A 12,662-nucleotide genomic window follows, 5' to 3' on the forward strand; every position below is an offset into this window, starting at 1 on the left:
GGGCTGGAGCCTCCTGCCTCGGCACCGGGCTCCTTGGGGTCGGGGTGAAGAGGAGGGATGCAGGGGGCAGTGGTGCTGTGGTCCAGAGTTGTCTCTTCATGTCTGTTCACCGTTGCTGGCCTTCTCCAGGGGTGAGTCCCTAGCACAGCAGCTTTCTCCGACGTGGGGGACACCCTCGCTAGCTGGGCTCCTGTCTCCTTCCCTTAGCTCTGCTCCGGCTGTGCACCCCTGCACCCCAGGAGCTGCCTTCCTTCCGGGTTAGCCTGTCCCTTCTGCTGCGTCCGCTCAGCTCATGGGAAGGCTCGTGCCACCCTCCCACGCCACGATGCAGAAGTGCCATCCGAACGTGCTTAGCTGGCTCCCCTTGTCCTGCGGGGAGACGCCCCACCCCAGGCAGGCGCTGAGTTCAGTCTTCTTCCAGGCCACGCCCCCCAGCGCTGTGGTGCAGCAGTGACACCACGAGGGTCTCTGGGGTGTGACCCCTCAGCCAGAAAACTCAGTGAGTTCTCTGCGACCCCGCACTTAGCTTGTGATCAGAATGTGGGGCTGGGGGAGGAGAAACGCTCCGTCTCCCCAGACTCTCTCCGGGAGAAAAGACGCCTGGAAAGAGCACGTGATGAAGTGTCTGATGGACGGTGCGGGCAGTGAGTTAAGCTCCCAAGGATCTCGAGGAGGGAGAGGTCAGCTGGGATTTCCTCCTGGAATGCCAGGTGGAATTTGTCGCTGGATTGTAACAGGGCAGTCGCTGCTTTCAAAAGGAGCTGCCTTTGATGTATTGTTTGCTCCCAGCTCTAAGATCAGATGTACCCACGACTTCCCCTGGTGCTCAAACAGGACATGCATGGAGATGAAACGCTTGGCCTGGCTGAGCTCAGGGAAGTTCTGGTTATTAGGGGAGAAAATGTCCAGCCTGAAAGATGCCGGGTGACCATAATGCAGAGAAGTTTCTTTGATGTGAGATGAGCATTTTTTATCTCGTGAGGTGTCAGCGTACTGCGTGGGGAGCTCCTATAAGTGTGGGGCCCAGCAGATGCCCCAGGGGGTGTGCACAACCTGGGAAGAGGGTCTGGGCTCCCTGTGAGGGAGGACTTCCTGATTATCAGGACCTTCTCCCAACACAAGGTGGAGAGCTCCCCGTCACCAGAAGTGTTCAAGTAGAGTCTGCACAAGACAACGTGTGGTGCTGGACTGGATGCTTCTTGCCAGTCCTGATAAATTCAAAGCTCCTGGAAGCGTAGGTCTGTAGAGACCTCAGACGCCTGGTGGTTTGGAAGCTCTGATGATTATTCAGCCCCGATTGTCTGGTCTTCATGAGCTAGACCATCATTTCTTCATCAGGGGATGACTGATGCTTTTATGGTTTGGTTTTCTCCCTGCGGGGTCAGATAAAGGTTAACCCTTTATCTCAGGAAGGCATCAGGAGCAAGTGACAGGCTCAGAGTTGCACTTGTTTAGGGAGTGAGGGTTGGAATTCATACAACCCTATGTTTTATGAGCCTCCAGGAAAGGCTGTCATGGCAGCACCTGTAAGACAGGCTGGGCCCTGGGACCCTTTGCTGCAGTGCTGCAATGCTTGCATCTGGCCACACCTCTCCTCGTCTCCTCGAGCAACAAATACAAAGAAACTATAAGGGAATAAAAATATCTGTGTGCCTGCCTGCCTGCTCGCGATTGGGGCAAATTCTGGACAAGATACAAAGAGACCAAAAAAACCCAACTGCCACCCTTGAAGAGCCAGGGAGCAAAACAGGGTGTCGGGAGCAAAAGCAGGGTCCTGTGCACGCCCCCTGCACCCAACACCACCAAAGGGGTGGGCAGAACACCTAAGCCCCCCCTCCAGCAGGACCCGTGGACACACCCCTACCCTCACCCATATAAGGAACCAGCTCGCGCCCCACCTTGGGAAGCAAGCACGGGAACTTGTTTGTTCTCGCTCCTCTCTGCTGCAGCAGGGGCCCCAATAAAGTCTTGCCTGAATTTCTTGTCTGGCCTCTGATCAATTTCTATTGATTAAGGGGACCAAGAACCCTGGTCAGCAGCAGCTTCACAGGCCAGAGCCCCAGGTGGGTGGAGGTACCCAGCTCTCCTGGCATGAATCGCCAGGCCTGCCAAGATGCTTATCACTTAAGTACTGCTTTATCCCAGGCCTTGAATTTGGAGGGAGAAGAGAGGGGGAGTTTTCACCTCTCTTGCAATGTATTTCTGTGGTATAGCAGTTGCTTATAACATTTTAAAAAATGCAAAAAATATATTTTAACATTTCTCATTTGGAGCAAAGTGATTCCCATTACTATGCAGCTCCCTTAGGGGCTGGACTGGGTCATTAACCTAATAACACCCCCTGAACCCTGAAGCATGGCTAGTTCATCAGTTCACTACAATGGAATGATCTGGAAAGAAGGAATGCGTAACTAGTCAAGTGAGTGTTGGTTTTATGGGGAGTGGAATGGTAGGGAGGGGGGTGTTTTAGATCCAGGGTCTCTGATCATAACATTCCTGGGCTGCAGGGCACTTAGGAATCTGCTAGTCCAGCATTTTCTAACCGTGCTTCCCAGAGACCTAGGGGTCAGTGTGGGGTCTTCTCCCACCCCCTCTTCAACTGGAGCACCTCTGCTTTGCTCTGCTTTACAGACCTGGTTCAAGAGAGGAAAAAGTTCACAGGCATCACTCCTTCCGCGCAGCCAGGCCTGGCAGGTCTTCATGGGGATGGGGCAGTGAGAAGCTCAGCCTTTTCTGAGAAAAGCCAGGGGTCCCAAGTGTAAAGGGTGGCTCAGGGTTTGTGGGGACATGGCAGTGGAAGGCTCCGGAGAGCTGAGCGCTTCCAGTCAGGGTCTTGGGGGTGCAGAAAGAGGACAAACCATTTCCCATTCAGGGACCAACCGCTCCGGCACTGGGATTCTGGACCTGCCATCAGTGGTCTGCTCTTGGCCGGCCTCAGGGTCCTGCACTTCCTGACCTTGTGCGGAAATGTGATGTGTGTGGACATTTCTCTGGGATGCAGGGGCTGTCAGGTGAGGGGAAGTGGGGGGTGACTGTGATAATTACACTCCCAAAGGGGTTCAGAACCCCTGCTGATGTTGGCTACGTGGAGACCTTGAACCTCATCTCCTAGTTCCTTTCTCCAAGTAACTTCTTGAGCTGCTCTCGCGCTTCCTTCATGGGGGGAACAAAATGCCCTCAAGCCTCGGAATTTGGAATCATTACTGTGCCCTAGATTGCGCGCGCGCGCGCGCGTGTGTGTGTGTGTGTGTGTGTGTGTGTGTGTGTGTGTGTGAATGAGCTGGGATTTCTAAGCTGGTTGTGACTCAGGGCTGGAACATCCGTGCTTCCTCCCTCGCCCTTCTTTCTGTTTGGACTCAGACTCCTCTGCTCTGAAGACACGTCTTTTCTGTTGCCCCCAGATCTCTGTCTGTCCCCTGATCTGTGCTGTTCCTCAGGGCACAGGTCCAATGGCGTGCCAGCAACTGGGGCCAACGGCGGTAGCGGAAACCGAGACCAGTCTGGAAAAATATTTGTTTAATTAGCAGAAATGATCTGTGTGAGCCTCTGAGGGACCAGCATCCACTTTTAACTGGCTGGCCTGGAGCCGAGCCTGATGAGTTTTCCTGCAGGACTGTTTTTGGTTTTGAACTGAGTGGTGGGTGTTGGGCTCCAGCCTGAATGCCAGCCCGGAGAAGGCTGAAACGTGGCCCTGTGCTTGCCCTTGACTGGCAGTGCCGAGTGCACTTGAGGAGTCTCGAGGGACATGCAAAGGGGCGCTGGGTAATGTCGGCCCCGGGGGGCAGTGCCACACAGACTGTCCCTCTTGGGCGAGGGGTGCTGCTCTGTGGGTGTGGACTGAGAGCTGGAGAGGAAGGTGACTCCAGGAGAATGACCTGTGGGGAGCTGACCCCCATCAATTACGGGACCCTTGTTCCCTACGGCAGCTCTTGATGTCAGGGAGGGCAGGAGCCTCAGGTCCTCAGAGGGAAATCCATGGGGGTCACCGAGCCACACAGAGCGAGGCAGGTGGATGGTCCCACCGGGTCATCTCAGATTTGGCTTTAAATCAAAGCAGCCTATGGAAATCCCAAGGTTCCACAGAGAATGTGGTGGAAAGAGAGGGGATAAGGCCAGGGAAACCCACTGGTTCTCAAGCCCGAGGTCTGGATCGCTAGGGAGCCACAGAATGGTCCACATCATTTGCAGACCCTAAAACCACCCTTGTCGCCCTAGAACTCCACTCGGGACTCTGGGCTGTCCTGTGTCCATCAGGGCTTTTTGGGTGAGAGCCCTTGGGGTCACCTTGGAGCAGCATTGCCATTTTCCAAGAGGTACAGTTTACAGAAAGGTAGATTTTCTCCAGGGACCTAACCTCTAACCCTTCATAACCAGTCCCTTTATCATGCCCTCCTCGAATTATCCTAATAGGAAAACCATCCTTTCTGGACTTTCCTATAAGTGAGGTTTGACAGTCTCATGCTCTAAGAACAAAGCTCCCCAAACACATGTGCTGGAGAGCAAACAAGTGATGGAAAGTTAAAAAAAATCCTGGGGCTCAGGGCCACAGTATTATATGGAATTACGGCCCACACTCGCTGGACTAGTGCTGGGTAGGACACGTGGGCACATGACTGGGTTCACAGGGGCATGGATGAGAACAGGATTGCCAGCCTATCTCCTGGGATCCCTCACTGAGTGCAGGCGACTAACTGGAAATCATTTGTCCTGGGGACCCAGCCCGGATAATTACACTGAAAACCTCCCATGGTCTTATGTGTACCCAGCCTACCAGCCACAGGTAGGGGGATGCCAGACCAGAGAGACCCTGCTGCATGACACAATACTATATATAGAAAACCCTAAAGTCTCCAAAAAAAACCTATTAGAACTAGTAAATGAATTCAGTAAAGTTGTAGGACACAAGATTAATATACAGAAATCTGTGGCTTTTCTATACACTAATAACGAACCATAAGAAAGAGAAGCAAGAAAATAATCCCATTTACAATCGCATTAAAAAAATACCTAGGAATATACTTAACCAAGGAGGTGAAAGACCCACACTCTGAAAACTGTAAAACAATAATGAAGGAAATTGAAGATGATGCAAAGAAATGGAAAGATATCCTGTGTTCATGGGTTGGAAGAATTTAATATTGTTAAAATGCCCATACGACCCAAAGAAATCTACGGACTTAATGCAATCCCTATCAAAATACCCATGACATTTTTCACAAAACTAGAACAAATCATCCTAAAATTTATATGGAACCAAAAAGACCCCAAATTGCCAAAACAACCTTGATAAAGAAAAACAGAGCTGGAGGTGTCACAGGCCCTGAATTCAGATTATACTACAAAGCTACAGTAAGCAAAACAGCATGGTACTGGCACAAAAACAGACACATAGATCAATGGAACAGAACAGAAAGCCCAGAAATAAACCCACAGTTATATGGCCAATTAATCTATGACAAAGGCGGCAAGAATAATCAATGGAGGAAAGGCAGTCTCTTCAATAAGTGGTGCTGGCAAAACTGGACAGCTACATGTAAAAGAATGAAATTAGAACATTTCCTCACACCATATACAAAAATAAACTCAAAATGGATTAAAGACCAAAATGTAAGACCTGAAACCATAAACTCCTAGAAGAAAACATAGGCAGAACAGTCTTTGACATAAATCAAAGCACCATTTAAAAAAAATCTGTCATCTAAGGCAAAAGAAATGAAAGCAAAAATAAACAAAATGGGACCTAATTAAAATTAAAAGCTTTTGTACAGCAAAGGAAACCAAGTAAAGCAAAAAAGACAATCTACTGAATGGGAGAAAATATTTGCAAATGATATGACCAACAAGAGGTTAATATTCAAAGTACATAAACAGCTCATACAACTCAACACACACACACACACACACACACACACACACACACACACACAACCAAACAATCTGATTAAAAATGGGCAGAAGACCTGAATAGACATTTTCCCAAACAAGACATACAGATGGCCAACAGGCACATAAAAAAATGCTCAACATCATTAGTCATCAGAGAAATGCAAATCAAAACCACAATGATATACCACCTCACACCTTTCAAAATGGCTATCATCAAAAAGTCTACAAACAACAAATATTGGTGAGGATGTGGAGAAAAGGGAACCCTCTTACACTGTTGGTGGGAATGTAAATTGGTGTAGCCACTATGGAGAACAGTATGGAGGTTCCTCAAAAACCTAAAAATAGAACTACCATATGACTCGGCAATTCCACTCCTGGGTATATATCCAAAAAAAACAAACAAACCAAAACCACTAATTTGAAAAGAGACATGCACTCCAATGTTCATAGCAGCATTATTTACAATAGCCAAGAAATGGAAGCAACCCAAGTGTCCAACAGCAGATGAATGGATAAAGAAAGTGTGGTATATATACACAATGGAATACTACTCAGCCATAAAAAAGAATGAAGTGTTGCCATTTGTAACAACATGGATGGACCTAGAGGGTATTATGCTTGGTGAAATAAGTCAGAAGGACAAATACTCTGTTAGCACTTATATGTGGAATGTAAAAAACAAATGTACATAACAAAACAGAAATAGACTCACTGATATAGAGAACACACTAGTGGTTACCAGTGGGGAGAAGAAAGCAGGGAGGGGTGAGATGGGGTAGGAGGTTAAGAGATACAAACTATTAATGTCTAAAATAAATAAGCTACAAGGATATATTGCATAGCACAGGGAATATAGCCATTATTTTATAACTATAACTGGAGTATAATCTATAAAAATATTGACTCACTATGTTGTATACCTGAAACTAATATAATACTGTAAATCAACTCTACTTCAACAAAAAATAAAATAAAATGAACGTCTTCAAGGCAAAGAGAGACGCTGCTGGCTTATTAGCCAGGGTTCTCCAACAGGTTATATAGATATATAGGAGATTCATGCTGGGAATTGACTCACGTGATCATGGAGGCTGAGAAGTCAGAAGTCCCACCATCTGAGAGGCCCAGGAGAGCTGGGGTGTGATTCAGTCCAAGTCCGAAGGCCGGAAAACCACAAGCACCGTCTGAGGACAGGAGAAGCTAGACGTCCCAACTCAACAGAGAGAGTGAATTCCCCTTCCTCCACCTTAGGTTCCAGGTGGGCCCTTAAAGAATTGAACGTGGTCCATCACCTTGGGGAGGGGTATCAGCTTTCCTCACCCACTGATTCAAATGTGAATCTCTTCTAGAAACGCCCTCGGAGCCACAGGCAGAAATCATATTTTACCAGCTACTTGGGCATCAGTCAGCCCCATGAGGTTGACACCTAAAATCAACCATCACACAAGCTGAAGTAGCAAGAGAGAAAAAGGGTCAGGGTTGGGTTCAACGGTCACCCTATTAGATTCCAAGACTGTTCACCCTTGGCTGAGACAGGCCGGTGGTGATGCAGGAGGAAAGAGTTCGGGAAGGATGTGATTCTCTCTGCGTGGATGTGAGTTGTGTTTTTATGAAGAAGCTGTAGAAACACTCAGCGTCTCAGAGGCAGAGGGTCGGGGTGGGGAGCTGAATCCCTCTGTGGCTTTTCCAACGCTTGTAAAAACAACTTCATGGCACCTCAGACACGCCAGCATCCGCCAGACCCCCTCCCTCCGAGGTTGAGGTCCCAGGCCCACGTTTCCGCGTTTTAATAATCCCAGCTGTTCCCTTTGCTGCCTCAGCCTCGGGGGTGAGACTGTCAAGTTCTCTTTTTACCTTTTGAGTCACCAGCGTAGCAATTTTATACTTTATGTAACTATATGTATTGAATCTTCTCCATTCGGGTACCTGGCGTGGGCTGTCTTCTGTCTGAAACCCGCCCTGCGCCTTTGCAGTTTGTGGGTGTGAGCGAGTCCATCCCGGCCTGGAGGAGGGGGCAGGGGAGCCCAGTGGAGGCTGGAGGATACAGGTCAGCGAGGAGGGAGTCTGGAAGGCAGTCTGAGTCACTCCTGCTGCCTGAGGCTCTGGGGCCATGTGTGGTCAGGGGCCTGGGTGGTGTCGGGAGAGGGAGGAATCAGGAGACCTCTCCTCTCTCAGTCGTGGGCTGCATTGGGGGCTGCGTGTTGCACGCTTCGCTGCCTCTTCTGGCCCTTCCGTGTCAATGTTCCTGCAAAGAGCCAAGTCACCAGAGCACGTCTAACTCCCGACCCCGCTGCCTGCCACCCGCCACTGCTGCTTGTTCCCTGGTGCCTTCAGCGGCCCTTGTTAGGACTGGGAGAGTGGCTCTGGGGTCTGGCCTGGGAGAGACTGAGTTCCTCCATGCCCAGTGCCCGAGTCCTGTCCTGACCACCAGTCCTCAGAGAACTCCGTTCCCTTCTGCAAACCCACAGCCCCTGGACTGCCCCGACCTGTTCTCTTGGCAGCTCTAACTGGTTCTACAGGCTGAGGCTGCCTGGGCTCAAGCTGGGCCCTAGGGAGGTCTGGAAGCTGCCAGAAAAGTGAGGGCCTTGTGGGAATGAGGCAGGCTTGGAGGCTCCCTGTTACGTGCCCCCGAATTCCCATGTTGAAGCCCTAACCCCTCCCCCAGCACCTCAGAACGTGACTGTTTGGAAACAGGGTCTTTACAGAGGTGATTCGTTAAAATGAGGCCCATAATCTGGCTGGTGTCCCTGTAAGAAAAGATTAGGACACAGGGAGAAGCCAGGAGTGCGTGTGCCCAGATGGATGGCCACGTGAAGAGGGTGGCCGCCTACACAGCAAGGAGAGAGGCCTCCGAGGAGACCGGCTGGCCTGACATCTTGATCTCGGACTCCCAGACTCCAGACTGAGAGACAGAGACTGCCTGTTGTTTAAGCCCCCGTGTGGTGTTCTGGTATGGCAGCCGGAGTGGGCTAAACTGGTCCCCGGCACCTTCTGCAGCTCATTTGAATCCTCCTCGCGCTGGTTTCCCTCTGTATTAGTTTCCTGCGTGTGACAAATTACCACAAACTCAGCTGCTTGAAACGACACAGATGCATTCTCCGATGGTCCGGGAGGTCAGAAGTCTAGAACCAAGGCTTTGAGGGGTTGGTTCTTTCTGGAGGTGTCGGGGAGAATCCGTTTCCTTGCCTTTTTCTAGAGGCTGTGCAGTCCCTGGCTCGTGGCCCCTTCCTCGCCTACTCCACCATCCGTGAGCCCCTGCTACTGATCTGACCCTTCTGCCTTCCCCTTGGAAGGAAAAGCCGGTGGTGTAGTTTCAGTCCAAACCCGAAGCAGGGGAGCTGCTGTCCGAGGGCAGGGAGGATGGAGGCCCATGTGCGATGACCCTGTGGTCACACTGGCTACAATCCAACCGCATCACCCAGGGATTCTCCCAGCTCAAGACTTTTAGTTTAGTCATATCTGCAAAGTCCCTTGTGCCCTGTGAGTCCCAGGTCCTGGGGGTTAGCATGACATCTTTGGAGAAGTATGGTGCGGTTCAGCCCCACTCCCCTCTCCATTCCGGCTCCTTACAAATCTTCAGAGGCTGCCGGGGAAGCAAAAGATACGAGGTGTCCCAGCCTCCCACCCAGCCACTGCTTCCACATCGTCCCCATTAGGCCTCCACAGTGGGGGGGCCAGTGAGAAGAAAGGCCTAGTCCTGCTCTGCAAGTCCATCCACTGTGGCACAGAAATGCTGAACGGCTAAAAGGAGTGACTTAAAGTCAGGGTCTGGGCTCTGGGCATTGCCCTCTGAGGGCAGGTTTCAGCCGGCAGGGGCTTTCACGGTGTCCGAGAGGCCCCGCAGGGGAGGGACGAGTGAGCTGGTTACCAAGTGGCTCTCTGGCCCCTTATCAGCGGTGGGAGCTTGGAGAAGTCACCAGAGCCCTAAGCCTCAGTGGCCTCATCTGGAAAATGGGGACAATGGTGCCTACCTCACTGGGTTGTCATGCGAATTAACTGGAAATTTCTTTTTTGCATGGAAGGAGCTCAGCAGAAAGCCGAGCACTTACTGAGGGTTCCGTGAATGCTGGTCAGAATGATGATATTCGGAATCTCTGCTCTTTCGTCTGTTCAGCGCTGCAGCATTCGGGGAGCTGACCAGGCCGTGCGGCTGCTGTGTGAGTGTGCATGTGTGCGTGTGTACAGGGATGGGCGCTATGAGGCCGCTGAATCTCCCAGTGCGGTCCTGATTTCCCGCAAGGGCCCCTCACAGACCCCTGCCCCAAATGTGGGCTCCTGACGGACCTTCCTTCCCTCCCCCTTAGTTCAGGCACTCCACTCCGATGAGAGGAGACTGCATGAAACTGACTTCATCCCTCCACCCCGAGGCCCCCGTGTATCCTCGGGGTTGACCCAGCATTAGTCACCCTGCGTGACTGCTGAGCTGTGCACCGGCCGCGACGCACCCCACGTGCAGACAGAGGCTCCGCGCTCCTGTTAGGTGCCTGTGTGTTAGCGCCCCGTGGTGCGCTGGGAGGGGTGTGTGTGTGTGTGATTGTGGGTGAGGGGTTGTGTGCGAGTGCACGTAAGTGTGAATATATGAGTGTGAGTGAGCGTGAGAGTGTGAGCGTGCAGCGGGCAGGCCGCGCGGGGCCAACCCCCCTCCGGCACCGAGTGGAAGCAGCCCCGGGGCGGAGGCGTGAACAGAGTGAGCAGGGCTCACAGGAGCTGCGGTCTGAGCGTGAACCTGCTCTCCTCCCCGATGCCGGGGAACTGAGCCCAGTCTCAAGTCACTGAGACGTGATTTCAGGCTCGGCTATCCTGCTGCCTCCGTGGAGGCCCCAGTTCTGGGTTTGCGAAGGATAAGGGAGGCCGGGGACTCTCTGGGGAGCGGACGGCGCCCACGAAGGAGCAAAGGCCACGGGGTGAGACTCACCTGGTCCGTGTGGCCTCCGGCAGGCCGCCCCGCGAGCTTCGGTTCCTGATGTGGAACCGGGCCGTGGTTCCCGCCTCCCTGGGCGCAGGAGAGGATTCAGTGAGGGGATGTCGGTGGGTTCCCATCGCACAAGAAAGGGCCCAGCGCCCTGCTTGCTCAGCACTCAGAAACCCCATAACTACCAGGTCCCTCGCCTGGCACAGCACCTGCAGCCCTGCTCTCCCCCCACGCCCATCCCGTGCTCCCCTCCCCCTCCCCCCCTGCAATCTCTGCATGAGCAGGAGGCCGGGAGAAAGTCCTGCCAAAAAGCTTCCTCACCAGGGCGGAGGCGGCCCGGCCAGGTTCCTGTTTGCCTGCACCAAAGCCGCAAGCCCTTCAAAGGAACCTAGCAAACCCGGACGGAACGGCTTGTTTTTTTCCCACACAGAAGGAGAAGGAGACAGAAAAGTGTGCGAAGTCAGGCTCCACTAAGCTCACAAAAGGCTTTTTGTTCCAGCTGAGGCGGGTGAAAAAAATCACAGAATTGGGAGAGGGTGTGTGCTTGTTTCTCTGCTCTTAGTGTTTAGGTAAAACCACCTGGCTTCCCTCCCCCTCTCCCACCCGGAATCCGCTACCAATTAACCCTCTTCGTCTGCCTTAGAGAACTCTAGAGCCACCCAGCCAGCAGGGACTTCTGAGGGCTTTAGTCCAGCTGAATTTTAATTTTCCAAATGATGATACGTGATACTTATTAAATTATATAGCTCTGCAGTACTTGTGCATGTTTTGTATTGTTGGGAGAGACGCAGCTAAGGCTCCTGCCTAAGGTTAACCAGCTGGTCCCTGGCTGAGCTGGGGCTGGAAGCAGGTCACTTAGGACTCAGCTCGGGCTTAGCCTGTGATCCTCCACTGTCATTTCTGAACTGATGTGGACAGTCTGCTTCTTCCCGACCCTTTTGTCTATAGTAAAGAGAGATCTATATTAAGGTTTGTTTGTTCCCATGAAATCATAAATCCCTCTAGGCAGGTCTCTGTGTGCCTGGCACCCCTGCAGTTGTGCAGTGCACAACCTGTGAGAGGGAACAGGGCGGGCTTGCTTCCAGGGTTAATCCAATAGTGTTAATTCATCCCTCTGGCATGTGTGGAGCAATGCCCTTGGGGCGAAATTATGCCTTTGCTCTTGAGACTGGGGCTCCTAATGCACATAATCTAGTATAACTGGGCCCAGCTGTGCAGAAAGAAACCAGGAAGTAAGGGCTTCTCAGTCCCAGACACCCTGGCTGGGGAGGCCCTTGTGCTCTTAGCCAGGCTGGGCTTAGGGGGAGGTGGGTATGTGGACAGGGGAACCATCCTTAGGGGGCAGACAGGAGGGTGTTTCTGGGGGGCTCTGATGGGGCAGAGCTCTCAAGCCCAAGGCAGCTAGAAAAGGAAGAATTCAGTAGTTTCTGTCTTTACTCAGAGGCAACCTTGTGAGCTTATGAGCTCTCCTCCCTCTCCATTATAAGCTCCATTTCTTCATCTGTGAAAATGAACAGAGCTCTCCTCAGGCTCATGTGCAGGCCCACTGTCCACTGGGCCACGGAGGAAGGCCCTGGCCTTGTGGGAAGGGTCTCAGAAAGGCAACCTTGCCAAGGCCGCAGGACCGAGGGCAGAGTAAACACTAATGGTGAGAATTTCTGGGGGGCACATTTTATCCCAATGGTGGGAAGAAGTTTCTATCAGTAATAAGAAAACCCTACAATCGAGGTACGGACTCCCTGGCATCTCGGCCCTCTCTGTCCCTCCCTAACTGAGCTACTGCTGTGTGTGTGTGTGTGTGTGTGTGTGTGTGTGTGTGTGTGTGGCTTAATGACACACAAAAAGTGTGCTGTGGGGGCTT

At 51.9% G+C, this 12,662-nt stretch overlaps 1 long non-coding RNA gene across 1 annotated transcript in view; it reads right to left on the minus strand.

Annotated features, from left to right (window-relative positions):
• Window positions 1-541: 541 nt before the first annotated feature.
• Window positions 542-12,662, minus strand: part of LOC102977305 (uncharacterized) — an 18,655-nt gene continuing 6,534 nt past the window's right edge. Inside the window, exons 3-5 of the long non-coding RNA XR_447459.4 lie at window positions 10,805-10,882; window positions 6,968-7,154; window positions 542-1,373 (exon numbers count right to left, since the gene is read on the minus strand). This is a non-coding gene — a long non-coding RNA (uncharacterized lncRNA). The remainder of the gene's footprint in view (window positions 1,374-6,967; window positions 7,155-10,804; window positions 10,883-12,662) is intronic.

This window comes from Physeter macrocephalus, chromosome 11 (assembly GCF_002837175.3).
Source record: "Physeter macrocephalus isolate SW-GA chromosome 11, ASM283717v5, whole genome shotgun sequence".
In the NCBI taxonomy this organism is placed as follows: domain Eukaryota; kingdom Metazoa; phylum Chordata; class Mammalia; order Artiodactyla; family Physeteridae; genus Physeter; species Physeter macrocephalus.